Source organism: Ochotona curzoniae, unplaced genomic scaffold (genome assembly GCF_017591425.1).
Source record: "Ochotona curzoniae isolate NIBS_2020 unplaced genomic scaffold, NIBS_Ocur_1.0 contig_2404, whole genome shotgun sequence".
Lineage (NCBI taxonomy): Eukaryota > Metazoa > Chordata > Mammalia > Lagomorpha > Ochotonidae > Ochotona > Ochotona curzoniae.
Genome location: NW_024465451.1, coordinates 10,175,111 through 10,202,276, shown reverse-complemented (window position 1 = coordinate 10,202,276; position 27,166 = coordinate 10,175,111). Strand labels below are relative to the sequence as shown.

The 27,166-nt window shown below is 43.1% G+C and overlaps 1 protein-coding gene across 3 annotated transcripts in view; it reads right to left on the bottom strand.

Moving 5' to 3' along the window:
• The window catches only part of NFYC (nuclear transcription factor Y subunit gamma), a 75,981-nt gene extending 55,589 nt beyond the window's left edge, over positions 1–20,392 (bottom strand). For 2 of the 3 annotated variants that reach the window (XM_040974303.1, XM_040974304.1), the window contains exon 1: positions 20,177–20,392. The gene's annotated coding sequence lies outside the window, so the exon portion shown is untranslated. The remainder of the gene's footprint in view (positions 1–20,176) is intronic. The other variant, XM_040974305.1, reaches the window with a different exon arrangement.
• Positions 20,393–27,166: the final 6,774 nt, after the last annotated feature.

Genomic DNA, 27,166 nt, shown 5'->3' with positions numbered 1-27,166 from the left:
AAAATCTTTTTTCAATTTACATTATAGTCTGTCAGAGCATATGTAAAGCAAGAACAAAAGCCAAATCTAAAACTAATCTAAATCTAAACCCACATGGGCACACACAACAATCCCACTTCATAGGAAGGAAGAAGGCAAGTCAGCAGTTATGATGTGATTTGGATAATGATCCCTATTTTAGTCTTGTCAAACAAAAGTGATTCTAGCATCTCTATCAAGTGTAGGTTACCTTAAGGACTCACTTAAAGGATGAAACCCAAACACTGTTCTTACAAAACACACTAACTGGCCCCCAGGTGTTGTTGGCACACCTTAGTTCACGCTTCCTTGTAATGCATAAAAGTAATCCAGCCCTGTTGGGACACCCCAGCCAGGTGGACACCATTACTTTCCTAGCTGATTCTCAGTTTTCTGAATAACTGGCTGAGCAAGAGATCTTCAGATCCCAAAAGGGATGCTAAGTCTGCTGTCACAGCAGATTTCCTAACCAACAGATTCCACCTGGAAACTTCCAAAATCTCTTCCACAGCCCACTTTCCTTCTGTTCCCAAATAACCTGTACAGATGCATCCAAGAAAAGAGGAACACAAGAAATACAAAGTAAAAACAAACTAGAAGAATAAAAGGAACATGCAATTAATTGGCTGGGAATCCATTCCCTGATCATGCAGAGGGCAGTCACTAAGCTGAAAGACCTTGATTATGGGACCTAATCTCTCTGGGCCCCAATCTCCCCCTTGTCCGCTAATGGACGTAAACTAGATCTTTATGTGATCCTCATTTCCCTTATTCAGAAGTATTGAAGCTGTACACATTTATTGCTGCAGATAAGGATAATCAGCTTTAAGGATGCTTCTGAAATAATGAAACCTCCAAAACACGACACAGTTTTTTAAGGAGAAAACCTCATCTTATTTTAGGCATAATAACCCACAGTAACAATGACCATTATTTTCAGCAATACATATCTGGGAAGACACCTGACAGTTAAGACAGTGGTTATATGCTATGGCCCATATCAGAGTACTTGGGTTTAACTCTGAGCTTCACTGCTAACCCAGCTTCCTGCTAATGTAGACTCTGGAAGGTAGTGATGATGCCTCCAGCAATTGGGTCCCTGTCACCCACATGGGAGTTGCAGACTCAGGTCTCAGCTTCTGGCCTCAGTTTGTTCCAGCCCGAACAGTGGTGGACATCTAGGGAATGAATCAGTGAACAGATCTCTTTCTTTCTCTGCCAAGTAAGCTAAAACAACAAACCCACTTCCCCTGGAACTGGAATTTTATTTAGAGGCCAATGTCAATCTTGCTAAATCTCTTTCTGTCAGAATGTAACTCAATGCAAAGAAAGGGGGTTGACATCAACACTGACTGTCCGTGCCTGAGAGGAAGTGACTTAATAGGACAGAATATTAAATAGATCACAAATATCAAACCCACCCCTGGTGTGGAAGGGAAGGAAATCCTAAAATAGACTATGCTAAGCCACAGAAAATGGGTATGAAAGAAATCCTTATGGGCTTCTATCATTTATGTTAGACAGGCTTCTTATGTTTATGTATTAATGCTATAAAACTTATACTAGTATTAAGATTTTTATTGAGGCCACTTAAGTTAAAAAAAAAACAAGTCCTCATCTCAACACTCACCTACTTGGAAAGCCACTGCAGGCTCAAGACTGACAGAAAGGAGGTCACATGACTTCTAAGCAAACAAAACAGGGCTCTGGGTTACTTCACAAATATTTGGTGCACAAACTGAAAATGTAACCCTGCCTAGTAAACATCTGCAATCATTACAACTTATTGGCTTATAATGCAAATTTCAGTATGTCATCAGAACAGACTCCCCACTCTGAGAGGCCTCTACATCTAATCTAATCAGCATCCACTTTTGACAAGAATCAAAATTCTTTTACAGGAATCTGGATGGATGAAGGGCTGATGGTCTTTACATAAGCACTTAATAGATACAGTAATATTAGCATAGGCAGGAATATGCAGATAAATGCATGTAGAACTGGTTTAAAAAGAAATGTGTCAGGCTTAAAAAGAACCATCTTTTTAAATAGAATATGCTGGCTTTCAGCGGGGAGGGAGGTGTTACACTTATCTTCATACACATTTAATTCCCCAATAGTTTGGATTCAGTCTGGTATGAGTAACAACTAATATTTATATCGTATTTTACAATTTCCAAAGCACAAACACACATGATCTCATTTAAGATTCCATTAAGTGGAAGGCACTATTTTAGGGTCCAATTTTCACTCATTTACACATTTTTACACAAGAGGAAGCTGACACTAAATGGCTGACTTGTCCAAGCTCACAAAGCTGGCAACTCACCTGGGGAGAACCTGAATATCAATCTCCTGACTTTAAATGGCTTGGGTTGTATTGCTTCCAAATACTGTAATCAAAGTAAATAAATACCAGTATCTCAGTCGCCATCGAAGCTCCCATCCCACCTTGGTCTAGGTCACAATTACAGCTGACTCTGGAAGAGTTTTGACCTTTCTGGAAGTAAAAGTTTCATTTCTCTAGAAAACACTTATCCTGATAAAATATCTAACGAGGCTATCACATACATGCGTTTAACACACACTAGAAATATCTTACTCACCAACAGTTTTGCACAGGCATGCCTACAAGCATTTTTCTCCAGATGGTGGGTCAGATTCTGAAAGAGTTTCTGACCCTGAAAAGGTAAAACAATCTAGGCTAAACAGCTTTCCAAGAAGCTAAATCCATGAGGTTCTAAAGTCAACACTTTTACCTAGGCCTCATGCCGCACCCCACTTCTACTTTTTCTAGGTTCCACGCCTTCTAATCCACAGCCAATAAGGTCACTCAGCGTCTACAATGGGCTTTAATCATATATAAGACCTGAAACAAATAATTTTATATAAATCAAGGACTTTTAAAAAAATAACCTTAACTTAAGATAATTAAAACACTTAAAATATAATTCCTTAACATATACTTCTCTCAGAACTGGAATTCCTAAAGCGAACATTTTATAACCATAAGCATTCCAATCTCCCAAAAGAACTTTGATAAGCACAATTACTGTGTGAACTCCTGAAATACTGTTCTTCACTAAGCACCCTCTAAATCACAAAGACAAAATAACATGGCAGTTGATTCAACTATCATATCAAAAAGATTCAGAAGTTTCTAACATTTTTTTCTGTAAGGATGTAGGGAGAGGAAAACAGTGAGAGAGGAAATGAATGCAGCCTTATTGTCCTATTCCTTAGAAAATCCTAATCTGAATGTATAATATATTCCTGCTAGCTACTCACTCACTTGATCATCAGAAGTAGTCTCTTCTCATCTTAAATACAGCTTTTTGGTCCAAATTTCGACAAACTTTCTGCTTCAATCTTTTAACTCCTCCGCAGTTTTTCAAGGTCACTTTTGCAGACAACGACAAAGGCCTGTATCCAGGAACTTTGACTTTACACCATATTCCAACTCCCAGAGCCCAAATTTAACGTCCCCCCACCCCCCATACTCTCAGTAAATCCTTCCCCTGAGGGGAGGCAAGGGAAGGCAAATTAACACCCTCCAAACTTCTCTTAACAGGGCCTGCTCCTTTTCTGTACCCAGAGATCGAGTGCTGCTGGCTCACTGCTTCACCCTGAGTCTGCTGCAGACATGTTCCAATGACCTTCATTCCATATTTGCCAATAAAAAGAAAACAAAGAGCTGCCTTTTAAAATCAGGCACGATACAGATCTTAACACACAGATTGAAGATTTCACTCTTCAAAGGAGCTGGCTAGTTACTGATTATCAGCCTACTTTAGCCTCGTATCTCTAAACAGGGGGGAAAATATCAAGGGCAAAGGATAGGGAGCTGGCACCCTTAACTTCCCTATTCACAAAATGCAAGTAAATTAGAATTTTAAACATTTTGCACAGAAAATGAAAAGCATTTAATTAACATTAAAAAACCAAATCAACACCTGATAAAATGTGTGAAACTGGTAGAAAAAGATCTGCTATTCTCACTGCCAATATACCTGGAAAAGTATGCTTCTAACCAGCATTCCAAGCTAAAATGTGCATTTTAAACAAAGACTGTTAATAAATCATTACTGGTAATCAGAAGCAGACAGGTAAATCAAGAAAGTTATGGGAGAATCTTACATTAACATGTGGGCCTTCATCATTAGAACCTGCATCAGAGCAAATCATATTTTCATACAAATTTTGAACAGCAATAGTGTGGCTTCCAACTCTGAAAACAGATGTCAACAAAGTGCATGGAAATAGAAAAACTCTGACAACAACTTAGCTTATTCTGTAGGAAAGGTTCAGTGCACTTGAACAAAGGAAAATTATTTGGAAAACAGTTAAGTTTACCCCAAAGAGAAAAGTGCTTTGCTTCTGTGTGCCGCTGAAAATGATTAGCCTTTCTTCATGTACCTGATCTTGTCGATACTCAACTAGGAAAAGAAACCCTAGCTGAAGGGCATGCAACATCTAAACAGAGCAAGGTATTCTAGGTGCACCAAAAGGTATGCATGGAATGTAAAGTGGCCATTTTCTGAAACAGTGCAACTTGTCTACACTCTCTGAAGCCACACAGTTTCTATAATTTCAACACAAAACAAAAAATTAAACTTACCGGGAACTGCATTAATTTTACATGTAGTTATTTATATCTCCTCGGGCAGGGAGAATTTAAGTCACTCCTATCCCTCCCCCCCAAAAGGACGGAGGAAACAAAAGGCAGCAGGAGATGCAGAAACCTGAGTCTGGAATGTCCACTCCAGTGAAAACCCGAACAGCTGTCCCCCCACCCCCCAGCAAACTATTCGCCATTTTTCTTTGTCTTTCAGCTGACCCCTGCCTCAGTGAAAAACTCCGAGGATCCGATGAAGCCCTGCAGCCTCCTTCCACTTTAACAGTCAAAGGCATTCAATCTAGCATGCTATTTGACACCAAACCTTGCCTCCAGAGTAGTCCCATTGGCTGAGCTGTTTTATCGGCTAAGAACACAAAGCCAGGATTGGTTGTTCACGTCATCAGTTACCTCCTTTGTACACTTCCTGTTTTAAAGTTACCTTGAGAAGCAGAACAGGGGTCAGATTCAGACTTCAAACTACAGGGAACTTAAGGGCTGCAAACGCTCAGCAAACGCACATAGCAGATGCACTTAAGTCTCATGTGCTTCTAAAACAGGATACAGCGAATTTAGAACTGTTCTGAGAACCAAGTGAAAAGGTTGTTGCAGTTCCCACCCAAGGGATTTCTTATTGGCTGTCAGAGTTCCATTTAAAAAATTTAAGGTAATTTAACTGCTTCTGATTGGTTATCAAAGATGTCTGTAAGATATTGCTACAGTGTCCTATGGCAGAAAATCAGAGAAGCAATATACACAAGGTCAGAAAGTTATAACCATGTTCAATTTTCTGTCCCGCATTTAAATGCGGGAGGGGAGGAGAAAGAAAACTGGTAAGAACTAACTGCCACCCCCCAAAAAAAACCTCAGTAGCTCTAACAGCAGCAAACAGTGAGGCTAGTGTCCATACAATCTGCAGGATTTCTGAAAAGTATTGGTCATAATGTCCCACAAAATTTTAAAAACACACATTAGTACAGGTAGAAACACTTCGTTTTAAAAACACAAACTATAGGAAAATCTGGGAATGAAGTATGAAGTTAGGAGCAGGGGCAATGGCATTTCCAAACAGCCAACCAGAAATCCAAGAGAGAACTATAATGGAAAGGAGGGAAAGAATTAGCAAAAAATATACAGTGTCAGTGAATGTACTGATAAAATTCATTTTTGTTTGATGGGTTAATTCCTTCAGGGTGGTCATAAAACAATGCTGTTTAATTTTCTTTGTTTTCTCTTTATTTACTTTGAAAGAACGAGAGACAGAGATCTTCTATTCTCTGGTTTACTTCCAGGGCTTACAACAGCCAGGATCGAGCCAATCTAAAGTTGCAAAGGCCAGGAACTCTATGACCTGGGATACCACCTGCCTCCTCCCAGGGTGCTAACTAGTAGGGAGCTGGAATCAGGAGCAGGGCTAGGACTAATGCACTCCAACGTGTGCTAAGCAACAGCTCAGCAGATGCACCAAATGCACATTTGCCCCTGGTTAGCTTTTATGGTTAAGCTTTAAACTTCTATCATATTTTTTTTCTTTTTTAAGATTTCTTTATTTTTATTGCAAAGTCAGATATACAGAGAGGAGGAGAGACAGAAAGGGAAGATCTTCCGTCCAATGATTCACTCCCCACGTGACCACAATGGCCAGTGCTGTGCCAATCCAAAGTCAGGAGCCAGGAACTTTCTCCATGTCTCCCACGCAGGTGCAGGGTCCCAAAGCATCGGGCCATCTTCAACTGCTTTCCCAGGCCACAAGCAGGGAGCTAGATGGGAAGTGGAGCTGCCGGGATTAGAACCGGCACCCATATGGGATCCTAGTGCATTCAAAGAGAGGACTTTAGCCACCAGGCCACGCCACACTGGGACCCTAAGCTTCTATCATGTTTTCAAGAATAACAACAGGACCATTTAAAGTGTTAAATACCCTTTTCTTGACTTACTGTGGTTCCTGAAGGCACCAGGGGGGACTGAAAGCTCACCAGTGACAGTCACAGATTTGCTTCTGGGTTTCGGTACCAACTGTCTAGGTTTTAAGAGGAGGATCCTAGTATGGTGAAAATCAATGAAGCTATCTTTCTCTTTTTTACAAGACATACAATGAAACACTGCACCAATATCTAAATTCCTCAGTAAACTTTGCATGGAAACTCATCCTTGGCATATGCAGAGATCTGGCAGAGCTCTAAAATAGGTAGGTCTGTTTACCACTGCGCCTTATTAACCATTCTACAAGCAGTCTATTCACTTCCCCCAATGAAACAAAGCAGTATCTGAACAATTAGTGCCAAGTTCTGTGTAGCTGTGTTATGGACCATATCATTTTCATTTTCACAACTTTTAATGAGAATGAGTGAGTTTCAGAGAAGTTAAATAACTAATCCCTAAGTCATACATCTAGATGCAAACCTACGTCCATCCTAGAATGGTATTCATTCCATTGTACCACACTACTGACCCAGAGATGGCGCCTCTCAGGGACATATCCAAGAATGTTTAGATGCCTAATATATGTATAGGAAGCATAAACCATGAGCCATGCGTACTAATTCAAAAATTAGAAATGCAGCTAGTATTAAATTTGACCTAGAAGCTACAGATTTAGTCAAGTATCTGCCAAAACAATGTCCTATAAGTTAAAAAAAAATATTCCTAAAATGCTAGGACTGAACCAAGTAATCAGTAAACCACTAACAGCATACATTAAAATGATGAGGAACTGTGAGGCCATCAGTCTTCTAAGTATTTGGTTTTGCTAACAGGGTAGTTCCCAAAGCTACGCAGCATTGCACTTACTGTAACTCTTTTCTCAATTGTTTACATCATGGATCCTGAATAGCTATTCTCAACCTGGAAGAAGAAGGCAGAAAGCTAACAGGGCATCTTATCCATACCAGAGCCTCCCTTCACAGCATAGCATGCAGCACTAAATCTGCTACCAGGTGGCAAAGCAGCATAGCTGAAGGGTGGCAACAGACTAGGAAGAACACAGACACTCATAACTTGCACTTAAGTTAGTACAGCAAGACAACTAAGCACATGGGAATCAAGCAGAGCTAGTCTGAAGTTCTGACTCCTCTTACTGATTAATAATATGACACTGGGGGAGTACACCAAGGCAGAGTAAATCTTCACCTACAATATATCCCATATGGGCACTGGTTCAGGTACCAGCTGTTCCACTTCTGATCCAACTCCCTGCTAATGACCTAGGAAAGCAACAGGGGTTAGCCTGAGTACTTAGGTCCCTACATCCACATGGGAGACCTGGATGAAGCTCCTGACTCCTAGCTTCGAATCCAGCTCTGGCTATTGCAGCCATATGGGGAGTGAACTAGTGGATGGAAAAGCTCTCTCTCCTCTCTGTTGTAATTCTGATTTTGAAATTAAAATAATTTTTCTAAAATGAGCAGTCCTTTTAAAAAAAATGACACTGGACTAGCCCTGGACCTCAGTTTCCTTTTTATAACAGAGCTATCTCCCTCTGTATCACAGAGCCACTCTCAGGATTAAGTGATCTAATAAAGGTAAAGCAGATTGCACTCAGTCTGAAGAAGCTTTGAAACGATGGAAAGAGTTAAATGCCATATTCAATCCAACTTCCTTACATTAAGGAGTGCCTAAGTCTCCAAGAGGGACAGTCCCAACAGGGTCTTAATTCCCTTAATTCTTTAATTTGAAGGAATGTTTCTCTCCCTATCTCTAACATATCTTTCAACCTTACAGCAAGCAGTTCTTTAGCAATAAAGGGCAGTGTGAGAAGACTGCTGGCTGCTACTAAAACTCTCCAGTTTTTACGCCAGAAATCCATGCTTCCACCACCAACCCTGGCTATGATTCCAAAACCTGTTCTTCAACTCTTTTGATATATCAGATTAAACCAATAATGTCTGTTGATACTCTTCCGCATAGATTTTTATTAGTTCTTGGTAGTTTACAAGAAAAACAACTCCAATTTCTCATCAACAGTCATCTTAATAAAACAAGTCACAGTGGAAAAAGAACACAAAAGTATCTGTGAATTTCCATTTGGCAGCCGGATCCATTCACTTACTATAGAACTTTCTCTGTAGCCTGTCACTGTTGTGGACTAACAGCTTCAGGGAATCTCTGGAATTCCAACTTGCATTCTTCCCTGGTCCTGGATCTCAGCAGTCTCTACATTAAACAACTGCATCTTTTCACACTTCAACGCACCGAGATAACATTGTGAGACAAAAATGATGACTGACAACACGTTTGGAGATTCAAAGCTCAGAAAGAAGCTTAGTCAAAAGACTGACTTTTGAATCATAGCTCCTGCCTACTTACTAACTGCCTGAAATTGACCAAGTTACTTTATTTCAGGGCTAACTTTTCTTTTTTTCTTTTTCTTTTTTTTTGTTTAAGATTTATTTTTATTGGAAAGGCAGATGTACAGAGAGCAGAAGAGACAGAGAGGAAGATCTTCCGCCCGATGATTCATTCCCCAAGCGACCACAACAGCCAGTGCTGCGCCAATCCAAAGCCAGGAGCCAGGAGCTCTTTCCGGGTTTTCCACAAGGGTGCAGGGTCTCAAGGCTTTGGGTCATCCTCCACTGCTTCCCCAGGCCACAGCAGGGAGCTGGATGAGAAGCAGGGCCACCAGGATTAGAACCAGCGACCATATTGGATCCCAGGCGTGCAAGGCAAGGACTTTAGCTACTACGCTATCGCACCAGGCCCCGGCCTAACTTTTCCACATGTAAAATGGAAAAACAGGTTGAAAAGTCCATGGACAGCCTAGGTATGGGCTCAATTCCTGACTGTTCCATATCTGATTCAGCTCTCTGTCAATGCACATGGGAGAACAGCAGGAGACAGCCCCAGTGCTTGACTTGCTTTACTCACATGGGAGACCTGGAAGCAACTCCTGGCTGCTAGCTCTGGCTGGACCCAGCCCTGGCTGCTGCAGCCATCTGGGAATAAACCAAAGGATGGAAAATCTCTCCCTCGCCCGTGCTCCCTATAACCCTGCTTTTCACATACATAATAAATATTTTTTAAAAAAAAGCCTAGTCATTACAGTTAGATAGAGACTCTAATTCTTCCTCACCACTTTTTACCTGAGTAACCTCATAACAAGTTACTTAACTACACCGACCCAAGTTTCCCACAATGGAAATTTTGCAAGGATTTTAATTTTATTTATTCAATACTTAATGAGCACAAGCATTGTACTAATTAAGCTCTGGATACTAAACAAGACAATCTTCATCCTCAAGAAAATGAAAGTCAGGCCTGGCAGCGTGGCCTAGCGGCTAAACTCCTTCCCATCCAGCTCCCTGCTTGTGGCCTGGGAAAGCAGTGGAGGATGGCCCAATGCTCTGGGACCCTGCACCCGCGTGGGAGACCCGGAAGAGGTTCCCGGCTTTGGATCGGCGCAGTACCGGCCGTTGCACTCACTTGGGGAGTGAATCATTGGACAGAAGACCTTCCTCTCTGTCTCTCCTCCTCTCTGTACATCCGCCTTTCCAGTAAAAATAAATAAATCTTTAAAAAAAAATTAAAGTATTTTCTAAGAAAAGGTTAAAATAGGCAATCATAATGCTAGGTGTTAAGAATTAAAATAGGGGTAAATGCCTATCCTGACAGGAGAACTAAGTACTATACCTAATCCAGAGTTTACCTGTATCAGACCAGTTAAGAAAGGCTTCTGGGGAAACTTAAATTCTAATTATCGGAGCCTGCTAAGATTGACAAAGCCCACTGCCATGTGCAAAGGTCTGGAACTGACAGGAAGCATACTGTAGCTTGATATGGCAGCAACCCAGAGCCTAGAAGTCAGACAGGTGAATAAAAATGGACACTGAGGATAGCAGCACAGCACTGGACAGTTTAAGCATGGGAACAATCAGAATTACCTTTTTTTTTTTTAAGATTTATTTATTTTTATTGCAAAGTCAGATATACAGAGAGAGGAGAGACAGAAAGGGAAGATCTTCCGTCCAATGATTAACTCTCCAAGTGAGCACAATGGCCAGTGCTGTGCCAATCCAAAGCCAGGAGCCAGGAACTTTTTCCAGGTCTCCCACACGGTGCAGGGTCCCAAAGCTTTGGGCCATCCTTGACTGCTTTCCCAGGCCACAAGCAGGGAGCTGGATGGGAAGTGGAGCTGCCGGGATTAGAACCGGCGCCCATATGGGATCCTGGCACATTCAAGGCAAGGACTTTAGCCACCAGGCCATCACACCCGGCCCAGAATTACCCTTTTAGAAGATCATTTTGGGTACAGTGTGGAGAATTAAGCTGGAGGAGAGCAACGGGTAGGTGGGATGGCTGCACACCAGACTGATAACAAGGAAAGAAGACACTGTATTTGTCTAGTCGCTGGAAAATGTAGTAGTTATGTTGGACAACAACAGATAATGGGAAACCCTAAGATAAAAATGCATAAGACCCATTAGTTAATAACACATGTAGATTAATGAATATTGGACCTGAAATACAGCTAAGAGTTTTTAAAAAAATGACAGCTACTATGACTTATGCTGTTAATCCAACCGGACTAGATTACCTTTGAAAGAGTCTATGTTGCTTTCAAGATGACATTGTGCCACAGTTGGTTAAGCCACCACCCATTCCATAACACAGTGCAAGGTCATGTCCTGGCTACTCAGCTTCCCATTCAGCTTCCTTGCTAATGTGCCAGGGAAGGCAATGGAGGATGGCCCAAATACTTTGGCCCCTACCATCTATGTGGTAAATCAAGATGGAGGTTCCTGGCTCCTGGCTTGAGAGCCTCGTCCAAGCCCAGCTGTTTCACCCATTTGGAGATTGAACCAATACATGGACGTTCTCTTTTTTTTCCTCTTTTTCTCTCTCTCTCTCAATTATATATATAAGCAAATAAACAAATCACTCTTTTTTTAAAAGGAAGAAAATTGGCAGGGTGGTGGTGGTGGTGGTGGTATATCTTTCCCTTAGGAAAGTTCTTACTACTGACTAAGCTATTCTATACAATATGATGCACATTTTGCTAATGGATGACACTAGAACTATTCGACTGGGTTCTGCTATATAACAGCCATGATATAAAATGCTTACCAGATGGTCTCACCAAAGGGGTTCCAGGGTCAAGTCAGTTCAAGTAACACTGCACAACACATACTCCATCTTGATGGGGCACAGACCCACAAGAGCAAAAACTCTGAACAACAATTCTACAATAAAGAAATCCATTTCAATTTGAACACTACTTTATCAAGGATCCCTCACTCAACCCCAAAGCACATTCTGTAGTATTACAAAGAACTAATGATCAATGGAATAGCTTGGGAAATACTGCTCTAAGTCAACTTACACATTTTAGTGAGTTGGAAAGAAGACTACAGGCAACTTTGCTCTCGACAACATTCCCATGCAGTTAGTTTCACTCACTTTACCGTGTCTTCCTTTTACACTCAGTACTAATGAAAATGACATCAACTATCACTGTAATTAGCGATCCTCTGCCTCCTAAATTATTGCCAACCAAACATGCTTTGACCTCTTAAAAAGGCCCCAACTTTACCATTTTAAGCAAATTCTGTCCTACTTACCTTCAGGGTACAATAATAATTCTTAAGACATTTAAAAATGACAATGATGTTTCACCAGGCAGCTAGTATAAGCTACTTTAATTACTCCTTTCTCTTTTCTATTTGAAAATGAAAAGATTAGGTGCAGTGCAATGGTTCAATTGGAAAGTCCTTCACCTCCAAGTGCTAGGATCCCACATGGTCTCAGTTTATGTCCCAGCTACTTCACTTCCCTGCTTGTGGCCTGGAAAAGCAGCAGAGGATGGACCAAAAATCTTGGGACCTTGCACCCATGTAGGAGACCCAGAAGAATCTCCTGGCTTCTGGCTTCAGATCAGATGGTTCAGCTCCAGCTACTGTGACGATTTGGGGAGTGAATCAGCAGATGGAAGATCTTTCTGTCTCTCCTTCTCTCTCTAACTCTGCCTTTCCAATAAAAATCAATAAACCTTAAGAAAAAAAAAAAAAAGGAAAAGTCAAAGTCATGCCAGTTTTGAGGAGATACAAATGTACTTTTTTTTAACACTAGCTAAAGAATCTCACTTCTTCTAGTTGCTGGATATTATGCAGTTCTTGAGACTAGGAATAACAGTAATTAGGAATTGTTAAAATGTTCAGTAACTCAGAGATTTAAACCAATTTCATGACACAAAATATACCCTAACATTGTTTCCTATTTAGTTATTCCTTTACTCTTTATGAAGCATTGTTCAAGATCATACCCATTAATATATTTAGGGATAGGGTAATCTTGAATGTAATTTTTAAGGATATACAAATACAAGTACTACTGACTTTAAATGGTGCATACTGGAACCAGTGCCATGGCATAACAGGCTTAGATTCTTAGATTCTTCCAAAAGGGATGCCAGTGTGATGCAGGGCTGATCCATTCTGATCCCACTCCCTGCCAATGTATCTGGGAAAGCAGTGGAAGACAACAACCCAAGTGCTTGGTCCCTGCACCCATGTGAGAAACCCAGAACAAACTCCAGGCTTCATACAGGCCCAGCCATTGGGGAGTAAACTAAAGGATGGAAGATCTCTCTGTATCTCTCCTTTTCTCTCTATAACTTGGTCTTTCAAATAAAAGTACATAAATAAATAAGCAAATAAATACGCAAATCTTTTCCAAAAAAAATAGAACATACTAAGTAAGTGGGCATTTGACCTAGTGGCTAAGACACCAGTTGGAAAGACCAAATAAAATTTAAATAGGACACTTTATATTCCTTGACCATGAACTTTGAATCTTTAAACTTATTCTACTAGGGCTGGTATTACGCTATAACAGATCAAGATGCACATCGGCGTTCATGTTAACATGTTAGAGCTTCAGTTGCTCTGCTTCCAATCCAACTCCCATACTGTGCCAGAGAAGGCAGTGGAAAATGACCCAAATACCTGGGCTCCTGAAACCTATGTGGGAGACTTGCATGGAGTTCCAGGATCCTGGCTCGGGCCTGGCCAAGCCCCAGCTGCTTGGCCATTTGCACAGTAAACCAGCAGGTGGAAGATCTGTCTGTCTCTCTCCTTTTGTAACATCACCATTCAAATAAATAAATAAATCTGTTAAAACTAAAAATTAAAACTTTTCTAAATAAAAAAGAAACCTATTCTTTTTTTTTAAGATTTATTTATTTATTGGAAAGTCAGATATACAGAGAGGAGGAGAGACAGAGAGGAAGATCTTTCGTCCAATGGTTCACTCCCCAAGTAAGTGCAACGGCTGGTGCTATGCCGATCCGAATCAGGATCCAGGAACTTCTTCCGGGTCTCCCACACGGGTGCAGAGTCCCAAGGCTTTGGGTCATCCTTGACTGCTTTCCCAGGCCACAAGCAGGGAGCTGGATGGGAAGTGGAGCTGCCGGGATTAGAACCGGCGCCCATATGGGATCCTGGCACGTTCAAGGTGAGGGCTTTAGCGGCTAGGCCACATCACCGGGGCCAAAAAATAAACCTATTCTAATGGAAGCATTCATATGCAAAATGAGACTACAATTCATCTCTCTAAACTTCATCCAAAATTATGTATTAGAAAGTTTTTACTATGTAAAAGAAAAGAGACAGGATTTATAAGTAATCTCTGTGCAGATGGGAAAACAAACCAAAATGAAAACTACAATCCTCATATTAAAAAGGACAGATATTGTCTCCTCGTTATCAGGCACATCTCTGCTAAAACACAGAAAAGTGTGGGAAGGTACAGTGAATCTTGCAACCTGGCAAAAAATTCTGCTCGCAGAGGTGTTTTTTCCTGAACCATTCCACAATGTTGTCTTCCTTCTTGCTCAAAAAAAATGTCACCCCATAACTACCAATCAAACTACCCACCCTACTTCAACTGACAATTTCTATAATTAGAAAAAAAAATCACTATAATGCAATTCTGTCCTTCCACATAAAGAACACCACTCACTGTTCTGATTTTAATAATCACTGCAATTTGACAAATACAAGAAGTTTCCATCTCATCAGGATCATTAGCACTCAGCACTTGGGGATTAACATGGACCAGGAGACAATTTTTCACTGAAATGAAACTTTAGGACTGACCTCACAGTGGCCCACTGAAAATCAGCTCCCAAGCCACACAGCACAACTAAATTAGGTTCTTTCTTTCCTATCACATGGTTGCTCTCCACATGGAACTCTTATTGTACATAACAGAGCAGATAATTACAAAAGGCCTCTTCATCAGGGACGCTCTAACTGGCTGCCAAGGCACATTTTATGCTGTTTTAGAAAATGATGTGTTCTCTTACTGATTAAGTTCCATTAGGTGACAGGCACCTTATGCTACAACATTTCGTTTCTCAATGTTACCTCTAAAAGTTAGTGACACTTTCCAGAGGAAGAAATGAAGTCTCAGACATGTTAAGAACCTGCTCCAAGACACACATATAGGCATCGCTCAGTTTCCTCCCAGAAATGGAATTCTTTCACGGGTCTGAATCCAAAACCAGCAATCACACTGCCTGCTACCCAAGGCAATCTCTGGTCAAAATTTTTAAAATCCACTTCCTCCTCCTTAAATTATGTGGGGTGCTTTCAGTCTCTGTGGGAAAAACATGAAAATGATCTCTAACATTCCTAGTTTGTCACAGTACCCGCATGAAAAACTGAATAAACAAAATGAAAAAAGAGACTGTAAGACATCAGACAATTCACAATCAATTTCCTCCAAGAAAGGGAATGGAAAAGAACAACTTGCTGGCTAAGAAATGTTCTCTAAAGGTTGTATGCCTGAGGCTGAAATAAACTGGAAGGTCATCTCTCACCCTAACAATGTCCTCTGCCTTCTCCCTTCTGAGAATGAAGGAAACTTGTCACTTAAAGTGCATCAAATGCATGTTTCCGCGAGAGACAAAGCTGTCCAGTGAATGCATCTGCTAGACTTGGCTCTGTATTTGTACAGCTATAGGACATTCTCAAGGACGTTCCTAAAAGACCTGAAAGTTACTTCTTGAGCAAAGATGCAAGGATTTTCCTTTCTCCACAATATTCCATTTTGTCAAGATAAGACAGTGTTTAAGAGCAAGGACTCAACAAATTATGTAGGAATTAAAGAGCTACAAACCTGTGTATGAAATCTTGGTCTTCTCACTTTCTGCCTGTGAGAGCTCCATGAAATTACTTAACTGTTTGGTTTTCTCACACTGAGGGTGGCAATAATATCTACCTCATGCCATGTGAGGATAATATATGAAATACATCTGCATCTTGGCTGGTATAGTGTAAGCATCCAATAAAAGGCAGTAACTATATTTTTTCTCTAAGTTGAATTCATTGATCCTTAGTGGCTTAAGATCTCCAAGCCAAAAGAAATTCATAATTTCAAAATTGTTTAAAATGACATCTAGCATGGCCCTTCTTTTCACTTTGCTTCCACTTCTCTGCAAATAAAATGAGGATAAATGTATTTCAAATCTTCTATGAATCAGTTTTGACCACACGAAAAATATGTAAGCTTCAATGAAATAGTTGATATAAAAGTCTAAAAATAAGGTGACATGGACATACCCATACAGAATTAGTATAATTTCTGCTCAGAAAACAAAGTTGGAGTTCACAAGTTTTTAACAAAAACCCAAACTTCCAAAGAGCTCAGGCTTTCTAGGGTGGTCAAGTCCGGGCAATATCAAGACACAACACACATAACAAGTAGCCACAGATGCTGAAGAGCAAGCTGCACAAGTAATAATATTTGGTGAATAAAAAGCATGTATACATTCATATGTGCTTGTTTTTGTGACCTTTTCTGGACTTAATAAAAAAGAACCTGGGTTAAGACAGCTGCTCTAATTCCCAGTTCCAACTCCCTGACAATGCAGGCCCTAGGAGGCAGCAGATGATGGCTCAAGTAATTGAGTCCCTGGGCCCGGCGCAGTGGCGCAAGTGGTTAAGGTCCTCGCCTTGCACGCCCAGGATCCCATATGGGCGCTGGTTCTAATCCCAGCAGCCCCGCTTCCCTTCCAGCTCCCTGCCTGTGGCCTGGGAAAGCACCCGCGTAGGAGACCCAGAAGAGGCTCTTGGCTTTGGATCGGCATAGCATCAGCCGTTGCACTCACTTGGGGAGTGAATCATCGGACGGAAGATCTTCCTCTCTGTCTCTCCTTTCTGTATATCCGCCTCTCCAATGAAAAAAATAATAAAAATAAATCTTTTAAAAAAAAGGGATTTATTAAAAAAAAAAAAAAAGTAATTGAGTTCCTGAATCCCAGGTAAGAGAACCGGATCTAGTTCCCGTAGCTTGGTTTTTTGGCTTCACTCCTGGCCATCATAGGCACTCAGGTGCTCTGCTTAAAGAAACTAAGCAACAGGTGTTATAACATTCTTTATATTTGGTTTACAACTGAACCCAAGGGATCTGGTCTAATCAATGTACAAAACATAGAGCAAGCCCTATTTTTCACCTGTAGCCTTGCCTCTACCTTCCCCACTGCAATGTTATTGCAAATAAAGAGGGTGTGGGACTTCATCTAATCACACCCAGACACAAATAATTAAGACTTCCAATTCACTTGTCTCTCCACAATTCTAGAGTTGTCCGTGCAAAACTGAAGTTGCAAATACTTTGTCATCTACACATCATTGAGTATAGACACATTCCAGAATCAGTATCACAGTTTTCTAGACTGTTGGGTAAATCCTAAGGAACTGGTGACGCCTGAAGAAATCCCCGGATGAGCTCTTTACACTATGAGTTTCTCATTGTGCAGCCTTTACACTATATACTTAGTTATGCACTGTGTAGCCTAAATTATTTATACATACTGAAAGACTATCTCAGCAATATGCTGAAGAATGTACACTCAATATTTCTGTACATATTTTCCCATTACTTCCTGAATTCAGAAAAACTTTAGCATTCTATTTTGTAAATCTTCCCTCTCAACAACAGAAACCAAGAGGGTATGATTTAAATACCTGCCTGAAGAATCAATAGTGTATATAATTAGAATTTGGTGATCTAAAACCCTGAAATAATACAACAAATTCTTATTAATCATATTCACCCATTAATATACTTCCTTTAGAAAAGATTTACCTGAGATGTAGAGTGACCGAGAAACAATGAGAAGAGGGTGACCGAGTGAGAGAATGGGGCTTAGGACAGGCTGGAGCCAAGAGCCAGGAGCTCCTTCCCGGTCTCCCACAGGGACAGCAAGAGTACAAGTATTTGGGCCATCTTGCAGGCCATTAACTGGAAGCTGGATAGGCAGCATAGTGGTTGAGACTGAAGTGGCACCCCGAAACAGAATGTCAGTGTCGCAGCAGCTTAATGTGCTGTGCCACAAGGTAGGCCTCACATGATGTTCTTAACATATAGAAATGACCTACTTGGGTTTCCAAAGTTCCCAAACTGGAAGAAGCAAGATGGGAAGCAATACAAGTCACTACATCTAGGAGAACTGGAATGCACCTGCCTCAAGCAGACTCTAATAACTACACATTAGACCAAAGCCTTTTGAAATATGAACCAGAAAGTGCTGGTAAGTCTTGTTACTTAAGGAGAGGCAAGAAGCTGCACATTGATTTAGTTTCATTTGTAGCTGCTTACTGGGGGGGAAGGTACATATTAACATCAGTGCATTTTCGAAAATATATTTAGTTTTGGGGTTTTTTGTAACATTTATTTTTATTTGAGAGGCACATTTATTGAGAGCAAGAGAGAGACTCTTCCATCTGCTGGTTCACTCCCCAAAACACTACAACAGCCAGAGCTGAGCTGATCTGAAATCAGGAGCCCAAAGCTTCTTCTGAGCCTCCCTCGTAGGTGCGGGGCTCAAGGACTTGGGCCATCTTCCTCTGCTTTTCCAGACACATTAGCAGGGAGCTGGACTGGAAGTGCAGGAAGCCATTCCTCCAAATGGCATCCTTATGGGATACCTGTACAGCAGGTAGAGGTTTAACATACTACACCAGGGCATGGCCCCAAGTTAATTTTTAAGACACAGATAAAAGGAAATGAATGAGTCAAACTCCAGAATTTCTAGTCAGCTCTTTTCCTCTTAAAAAACAATGCAGGGACCGGCGTGGTGGCGCAGTGCTTAAGGTCCTCACCTTGCACGCCCAGGATCCCATATGGGCGCCGGCTCTAATCCCGGCAGCTCCACTTTCCATCCAGCTCCCTGCCTGTGGCCCGGGAAAGCAGTCGAGGACGGCCCAAAGCTTTGGGACCCTGCACCCATGTGGGAGACCCGGAAGAGGCTCCTGGCTTTGGATCGGCACAGTACCAGCCATTGTGCTCACTTGGGGAGTGAATCATTGGACACAAGATCTTCCTCTCTGTCTCTCCTCTCTGTATATCCGCCTTTCCAATAAAAATAATAAAATAAATCTTTAAAAAAAAAAAAAGGCAATGCAACAACATCCACTCAATATGTAGCTGCCAAGTTTTCATGTCTGCCAGAAATGTAACCTCGAAAACTCAGCCCTTGAAGTGTATGGATCAGAGTAAATCATTTCATACACAATCATTTCCGAACAGCTGCATGTCTGGGATCCAGAAATCTATAATTGCTTTCTTAATATACTTCGCAAATCTGAACGCGTTCCCAAAGATGCTTTCGGTATTTTTCTCTATCTTAGATGTGACATTACTTAGGCTATGCCTCCAAGACCTGGCACATTTATCCAGGACACAGCTCCACCTGCTCCTCCCAATACATCCCAGGCCCAGCAACTTTGGCTTCCAGACCTTAATCGAAAAACACTCTCTCCAGCAGGATCCATGATAGGATTCCAACGACTGAATATGTGTTTACAAGCCCCGATGCCCTTCCAGTATGATGAACTCAGTCCCAGGGACCGCAAGGTCACTCTCAAACTGGGTTATACTCCAAGTCCACAACCCATGGATCTTAATGACACTCACGGGGAGTTTATGGTGTCCCAAGGCTGGGTCCCTTAAGGGCTCTACCCGCACCCCATCCTGGGTTCTCCTGCAGCCGGAAGGACCCCTCTGAAATCAGGAGATCCTCCCGCCCCATGCCAATCCCAGGTCATGCCACACACCCCCCCCCCAGCCTTCCTCTCTCCCTCCCCTGACAGGGCCCCATGCTCGCCCGCAGCCTCCACCCCACGCCTGCGCCACAGTGGGGGTCACCGCCCCCGGCTCCCAAGGCCGAGAGGCGCGCGGCCCTGCAGCCTCCGATTCCTCCATCACCCCCGAGGCCGGAGCCGGCGCGACCAATAAGGTGCCAGGTCCGCGGCCTGCCCGCCACCGACCAATCACGAGCGAGCCCCCCCGCCGTCGCCTTCCGCCAATGGGAGAAAGCCCGAGGGCCGGGCCGACCAGCCGCACGGACTCCACGAGCTCGGCGGCGACGGCGGCGAGCCCGGTGGCAACACAACATGGCGGCGGGCGGGCCGGACCGAACGCCCGCCGCGCTGTGGCAGTGCGAGGGCAGGGAGGCCCTCCGCCCAAGGCGGGAGGCGCCGCCCCTCCCCCCGCGGCCGCCTCCCCCGCCTCCCGCCTGCCCACCCAAAGCTCCCGCACACTCACACGCCTCTCGTTCACAAGTCCCGGGAAGAAGCAGGAGCCGCCCCCGCGCTCCTGAGGCGTCGGGCAGTGCAGAGGCCCGGGCAGAGCGGAGGGGAGGGGGAAGCGTGCGTCACGGAGAACGGAGCGCGCGCGAAGCGGGGGCACAAACAAGATGGCGGCCACGCCGTTTGTACCGTCTCCCCCTCCCTTCCCCCTCCCTTGGCGCCAGGGTTCCCTGTAGCTTCTAGTGCGCAGAAGCTGAGTTGTCTCAAATCTCGCGAGAATTCGGAAGGCTGCCAGCGAGGAGCGGCATGGGAGCTGAGATGTGTACGGATCCTGCCTTTGCGACCGTGGCGTTCTGAAATTGTGGGTCTCTGCTGTGGTGCTCATACCTTTGAATTTTAAGGAAAATGTAGGCCGGTGTTGTTATCTGAGGAGAAGGGCAGCTGGGATTCCGCACGCCGTAAAAGTTAGCGACCAGCAACAAGAATTCATAACATGAGGATGCTGAATGCCAAGCTGTTAAGTGATGCACTCCAGAGTAAAGGACAGTACCTTGTTGTTTTCTCATTTGAGCCAAGGATTAAAAAAAGAGTGTTCATCAAGGATGATTGGAAACCACAGCTACAAGTATCCTGAACATCCATTTATCCACAATTTGTGTCTTTTATCTCCTCAAGCCACTTAGTCCAAAAAGCCTTCGTGTTAATTCTGTTTTGCAGTTGATAAAACTGAAGCCCAAAAGGGTCATGTCGGTTGATCAAAACCCATGAGTGACAAAACCAAGCCCATATAACCTTGAAGTCCGTAGCTGTGTTTATCAAATGAGTATTGAATGGAATTATCCATAGGAAGCACATCAGCTAGCAAGCCTAGGACTAGGACTGCCCCAGGTGATGGTCAACCTGAGTGTCAGAAATGACCTTGGAACCTTTTTCAGGGTTGTGTTGCGTGGCTTCTCCGCAGTAAAAACAGAGGGGCTAGTGTTGTGGCTCAGCAGGATGAGCCAGCACTGATGATGCCAGCATCCCTTATACCACCATTTTAGTTCTGGCTGCTCTGCTTCAGATGCAGCTCCCCGCTGATGTGCCTGGGAAAGCAACGGAAGATGGGCCACCCAAGTGTGAGACCAGATTGAGGTTCCTGGCTCCTGGCTTTGGCTTGGCCCAACCTTGCATGTTGTGGTCATTTAGGAACTGAATCAGTGGATGGAACATAAATGTGTATCTCCTCTCTTTTATATAAGAACATTTTTAATTATTTTTCAAAATGTATCTGGTACTATGTCTCAACTAATCCTCTGCCTGTAAACATCAGCATCGCGTATGGGTGCTGGTTCATGTCCCAGGTGCTCCACTTCCTATTCAGCTTCTCGTGTGTGCCTTGAGAAAGCCGTGGAGAATGGCCCAAAGCCTTGGAACCCTGCTCCTGGTTGGAAGACCAGGTTCCTAGCTTCAGATCAGCTCATCTCTAGCTGGTGCAGCCAATAGCTGGAAGATCTTTCTGTCTCCCCTTTTCTCTGTAAATCTGCCTTTCTAATAAAAACACATCTTTTAAAAATGCAGTGGCTAAGACTGCTGGCAACCCAGGCATCCTCTATGAGAGTGCCTAGGTTGGAGTGCCTAGATAGTGCTCAAGCATTGATCACGCAGATTAGAAGTCCATATTGTAAGTGACTCGTGGCATAATGTGTAAAGCTGCTTCCTGTGGCATCAACATTCCATATGGGTTCAGGTTTGAGTTCCATGTCCTATCCGGCTCCCTCTAATGTGCCTGGAAAGCAGCAAAGCCGACCCAAGTGCTTGTGCCTCTGCACCCACATGAGAGATCCTGATGAAATACCTGGTTCCTGGGCCCGGCGCAGTGGCACAAGTGGTTAAAGTCCTCGCCTTGCACGCCTGGGATCCCGTATGGGCGCCGGTTCTAATCCCAGCAGCCCCGCTTCCCTTCCAGCTCCCTGCCTGTGGCCTGGGAAAGCAGTCGAGGACGGCCAAAAGCTTTGGGAACCTGCACCCACGCAGGAGACCCGGAAGAGGCTCCTGGCTTCGGACCGGCATAGCATCGGCCGTTGCACTCACTTGGGGAATGAATCATCGGACGGAAGATCTTCCTCTCTGTCTCTCCTCTCTGTATATCTGCCTTTCCAATAAAAATTTAAAAATTTAAAAAAAAAAAAAGAAAGAAATACCTGGTTCCTGGCCTCAGCCTGGTCCAGCTGTGGTAATTGTGGTCATTTGGGAAGTAGCCAACAGAATGACGGTTCTCTGCCTCTGCTTCTGGCTTACTCTCTCCATAACTATGCCTTTCAACTCAATTTCTGTGAATTTAACAATTGTAAGAGTGCCCTGAGAGATAACTTCTGTTCACTGTTAAAATCAGGATTCTGAATTTGTGAGGTTGATAATCGGTTCTGGAATGATAAATTCCTTAAGTTGATGGCATGGTAGAGGAACTGATTTAAAAGGTCAGCTGGGCTTCCTTAAGCTACACCACTTGCTCTCACTGTGTTCCTTCTTTGATCTAAAATAAAAGCAGTTGGTGCCAAAGACAGATACAGTTCATGTGGTGCTAGAGTTAAAAAAAGAGAGAGAGAGAGAGATCATTTTCATTTGGTATGAAATAACAGGTAGAGTTAAGGAAAGATCTACAAGGACATGACAGTTCAACTCATTCTTGAAAAATGAATGGAAAGAGGCAAGAGCATGCCATGTAAGTGGCCTCTAGAGCCAACAGAGGAAACAAGGAATAGGTTAAGGAAATCACAATTAGAGGGAAAGGCAAAAGAATCTTAGGTCAACATATGTTAGGGTCAAATTAACCCTCCTGGGTTTTGTTTTCTGCTGTGGAAGCTACTTTGCTTTTGTTTTTAAATAATTTTAATCATTTTTAGAGAGATTTGTTTGCTTTAAAGGCAAACAATCTTCAATCCACTGGGTTCACTGCTCAAGTGTCCACAATAGCTAAGCGCAGGCCAGACTGAAACCAGGAGCCAGGAACTCCCTCCGGGTTTTCCATGTGGATGGCAAGAACACAGGCAGTTGGATCAGCAATATCCTCACAGCTGCATCCTGGATGCGTTAGCAGTAGGAAGCTTAATTAAAAGAGAGAAGTAGCATCCCAAACAGCAGTTTAACCCACTGTGTCACAGCACCCACTCCAATTTTATTCATTGTAAGTCTGCAGTCCAGTGCCATTAGGTGTATTCAACAGCAGAATTTGTCATCATTCCCTAGTGAGACTCTTGGTGCATTGGACACTGACTTTGCATTCCCCACAGCCCTGCCTCTGCTAATCACCTTTCTACTTCTGTATCTATGCGTTTGACTATTCTAGCTACTTTGTAGGAGAACGACACAAATCATGTAATTTACTTGATAAGATTTATTTATTTGAAAGAGGGTGAGAGAGAGGGAGCTCTACTTACAGGCTCAACTCCCCATATGACTGCAACAACCAGAGAGCAGAGCCATGCTGAAGCTAGGAACCCAGGACCACATCCAGGTCTCCCCTGTGGATGGCAAGAGTTGAAGTACTTGGGCCATTTTCTGTTGCCTTCTTCGGACCTACTAGCAATAAGCCAAACCAAATGCCAAGAACCTGGGACTCAAGCTGGCACACATGTGGGATGCTGGTGTCACAAATGACAGCTTCACTGGTTATGCCACAACACTGGCCCAATGTGTGTTCTTTTGTGTCTAGCTTATTTCACTGAGTATAATATCTTGAGGTTTATCAAGATTATGGCATAACAACAGTTTCATTTCTTTTATGGCCAAATACTATTCTACTGTATAGATAGCTCATTTTGCTTGCTAATGTCAATGGGCAATTGAGATATTTCCACCTTTGGCTACTCTGAGTTGTTTCTATAAGTTGATACACAAATTTATGTTGGACTCCCTGCTGTCTAAGTATATACTTAGAAGTGAAATTATTGAACCATATTATAATTTTATATTTATTATTTTTACTATTATACTATTATTTTTGTTATTATTTGGGAGAACTCCCCATTGGAGTTACACCATTTCACATCCCACCAGTGGTATAAAATGTTTCCATAGGAGAGTGACATGATTAAAATTATATTCAGAGACAATGTGAAAAAGAGAGGACGACAGAAATAAGGTACAGAATGACCAGCTGGAGTTCCACAACAGTTCAGGCAAGACATGATGAGAGCACCAATAGCATCAGTCACAAGGAGGTAAAGGGAAGAGCATACCAATGCCGAGGTGATGTAGCCAACATGGAGTTGAAAGGACTTGGTCATTGATAAGCTGTTGACAGGGTAGAGAATAAAAAAGTGCATGTTCAGTATAACTTTCAGGCCAAAAGGAGCAACATTTGTTGTTTTGCCTGATTAATACTCCTTATCCTTTCATAGTAATGGCTCTCTACCTTTGCTTTTCTCTTTCTTAGATTATAGAATCATCCTTCTTCATCCCTGTATAACCCTAGACTGGGAGGAGTGTGGCCATGAGAATGTACCTTCGAGATCTCTGACTCAGGGAATTGTAACTCATCAACAATCAAATTGTTGACCTATGAAATCCATTACCCTTCACCCTGAGTCTTCTTTTTTTTTTAAGATTTATTTATTTTTCATTACAAAGTCAGATATGCAGAGAGCAGGAGAGACAGAGAGGAAGATCTTCCATCTGATGATTCACTCCCCAAGTGACTGCAACGGGCAGAGCTGTCAATCCAAAGCCAGGAGCCAGGAGCTCTTCCAGGTCTCCCACATGGGTGCAGGGTTCTAAGACCTTGGGCCATCCTCCACTGCTTTCCCAGGCCACAAGCAGGAAGCTGGATGGGAAGTGGAGATGCCAGGATTAGAACCAGCACCCCTATGGGATCCCGGTGTGTGCAAGGCAAGGACTTTAACTACTATGCTATCGCGCTGGGCCTGAGTCTTACTTCTTGTAGGCTGCTCCTAGCCAATGACATGGAACACAACAGGAATTTTAGATCAGGCCTGTTTGGGTGTCTCTCTCTCTCTCTCTCTGTTTCTCTCTCTCTCTCTTTTTTCTTAAAGATCTATTTATTATTTGAAAGTAGGAGTTACAGAGTGACCACAAGGTAGAGGCCAGGAGTCTAGTCTTGGTCTCCTACAGGGGTGGCAAGGGCCTAAACTTTTGGGCTATGCTCTGCTGTCTTCCCAGGCCATAAGCAAGGAACTAAATTGGAAGCGAACCAGCTGAGATTGAAGCAATTCAATGCCAGTGGAATTGGAATGCCAGTGTTGCTGGTGGTTGTTCAACTTACCACACCAGATTACAAGCCCCAGTGTTTGTCTTCTGATGGACAGCTTCGACTCAAAGATTTCTCATAGCCTTGCCACACTAGCCCTAGAGCTTCACTGCAGGACTTGGCACTTGACCTTGTTATTAGGAAGCCAGTTGGGATGCCACATTGGGGTGCCTAGGTTTGCTACCTAATTGCAGCTCTTGACTCCAGCCTACTGCTGCTATAGGCACTGGGAGATGATGGCAATAGCTTTCTGCCACCCACATGGAAGCACTGAATCTAGTTCAGTCTCTGGCTGTTGTGGAGATCTGGGGACCATATCAGTGAATGGGAGCACCCTGTCATCTCTGCATCTAAATTAAATAAAATTTCTTAAATATATTTTTTAAGATTTATTTTTTATTGGAAAGTGAGATATACAGAGAGGGTGAGACAGAGAGCAAGATCTTCCATCCACTGATTCACTCACCAAGTGGCCACAGCAGCCAGAGCTGAACTGATCTGGAGCCAGGAGCCAGGAGCTTCTTCCGGATCTCCCACGTAACTGCAGGTTCCCAAGGCTTTGGGCCATCCTCGACTGCTTTCCCAGGGCACAGGCAGGGAAGCAGGCTGCCAGGACACAAACTGGTCCCCATGTGGGATCCTGGCATGTGCCAGGCAAGGACTTTAACCACTAGACTATGGTGTGGGCCCTAATGTATTTTATAAAGAACTTTACTACAATATAAAATGCTTCCACCTAGAACTCCTTTTCTGTCTCCTTTAGACCTGCCTTATGGTTCTCATCTATTTTCTTAATATATTTCTTGCATTTTATCCTGTTCTGGTGTCTATGTGAATACCTCTCTTTTGCCCCATCAGGCATGGGCAGGCACATGATCAAGTCTGACCAATCATGTAACTGGTAACAGACATTCCACCTCTCAAACTGTAGGATCAGACTTCCTAAGCAGACACAAGTGAATCAAGGGGACTTAGCAAACTTTGTGGCATGCTGTTAATGGGAAACAAGGAACAGAAAAATACAGGATAAGACAATTCACTGTCCTCCCCTTTCTCTGTTGCTTTAAAAAAAAAAGATTTGTTTATTTTTATTGTAAAGGCAGATATACAGAGAGGAGGAGGGACAGAGAAAGGTCTGTGTGCTGATTCACTCTCCACGCAGCTGCAGTGGCCAGAGGTGAGCCAATCTAAAGCCAGGAGCTTCTTCCAGGTCTCCCATACAGGTTTGGGCCATCCTCGACTGCTGTCCCAGGCCACAAGCATGGAGCTGGACGGGAAGTAGAGCAGCCGAGACATGAACCAACACCCATAGGGAATCCTGGCGCATGCAAGGCAAGGACTTCAGCCACTAGGCTCCCTTCCTCTGTTTTAAGGTATGATTTCTCCACATAACCTGCATGGCCAGAGAGGGACTACTGTCAACAGAGCAGTGCACAGTCACTAGCATTACTTTTCATTTTGTCCTGCTTTCCCTCTTTCCTCATTCTCATGCCCCCAGGAGTGTGTCGGCCATAGAAAGCGTTAGTGATCAGTGTCTCTTCTGGCTTTGTTTTCTAGCAAAATTTGCTGAAACAGGTAATGATTTATAAAGAGATCTGCCCATTACTGAAACTAAGTCAAGCAAAGCCTACCTAAAAAGAGAGAAAGAGAGAGAGAGAGATTTTAAATATAAACATTGGCAACAGGGGATTTCTTCTCTGGGGGGGTCTTAAGTCACAGGGGTGATGGATGACCACCACTTTATGGAGAGAGGTGGTA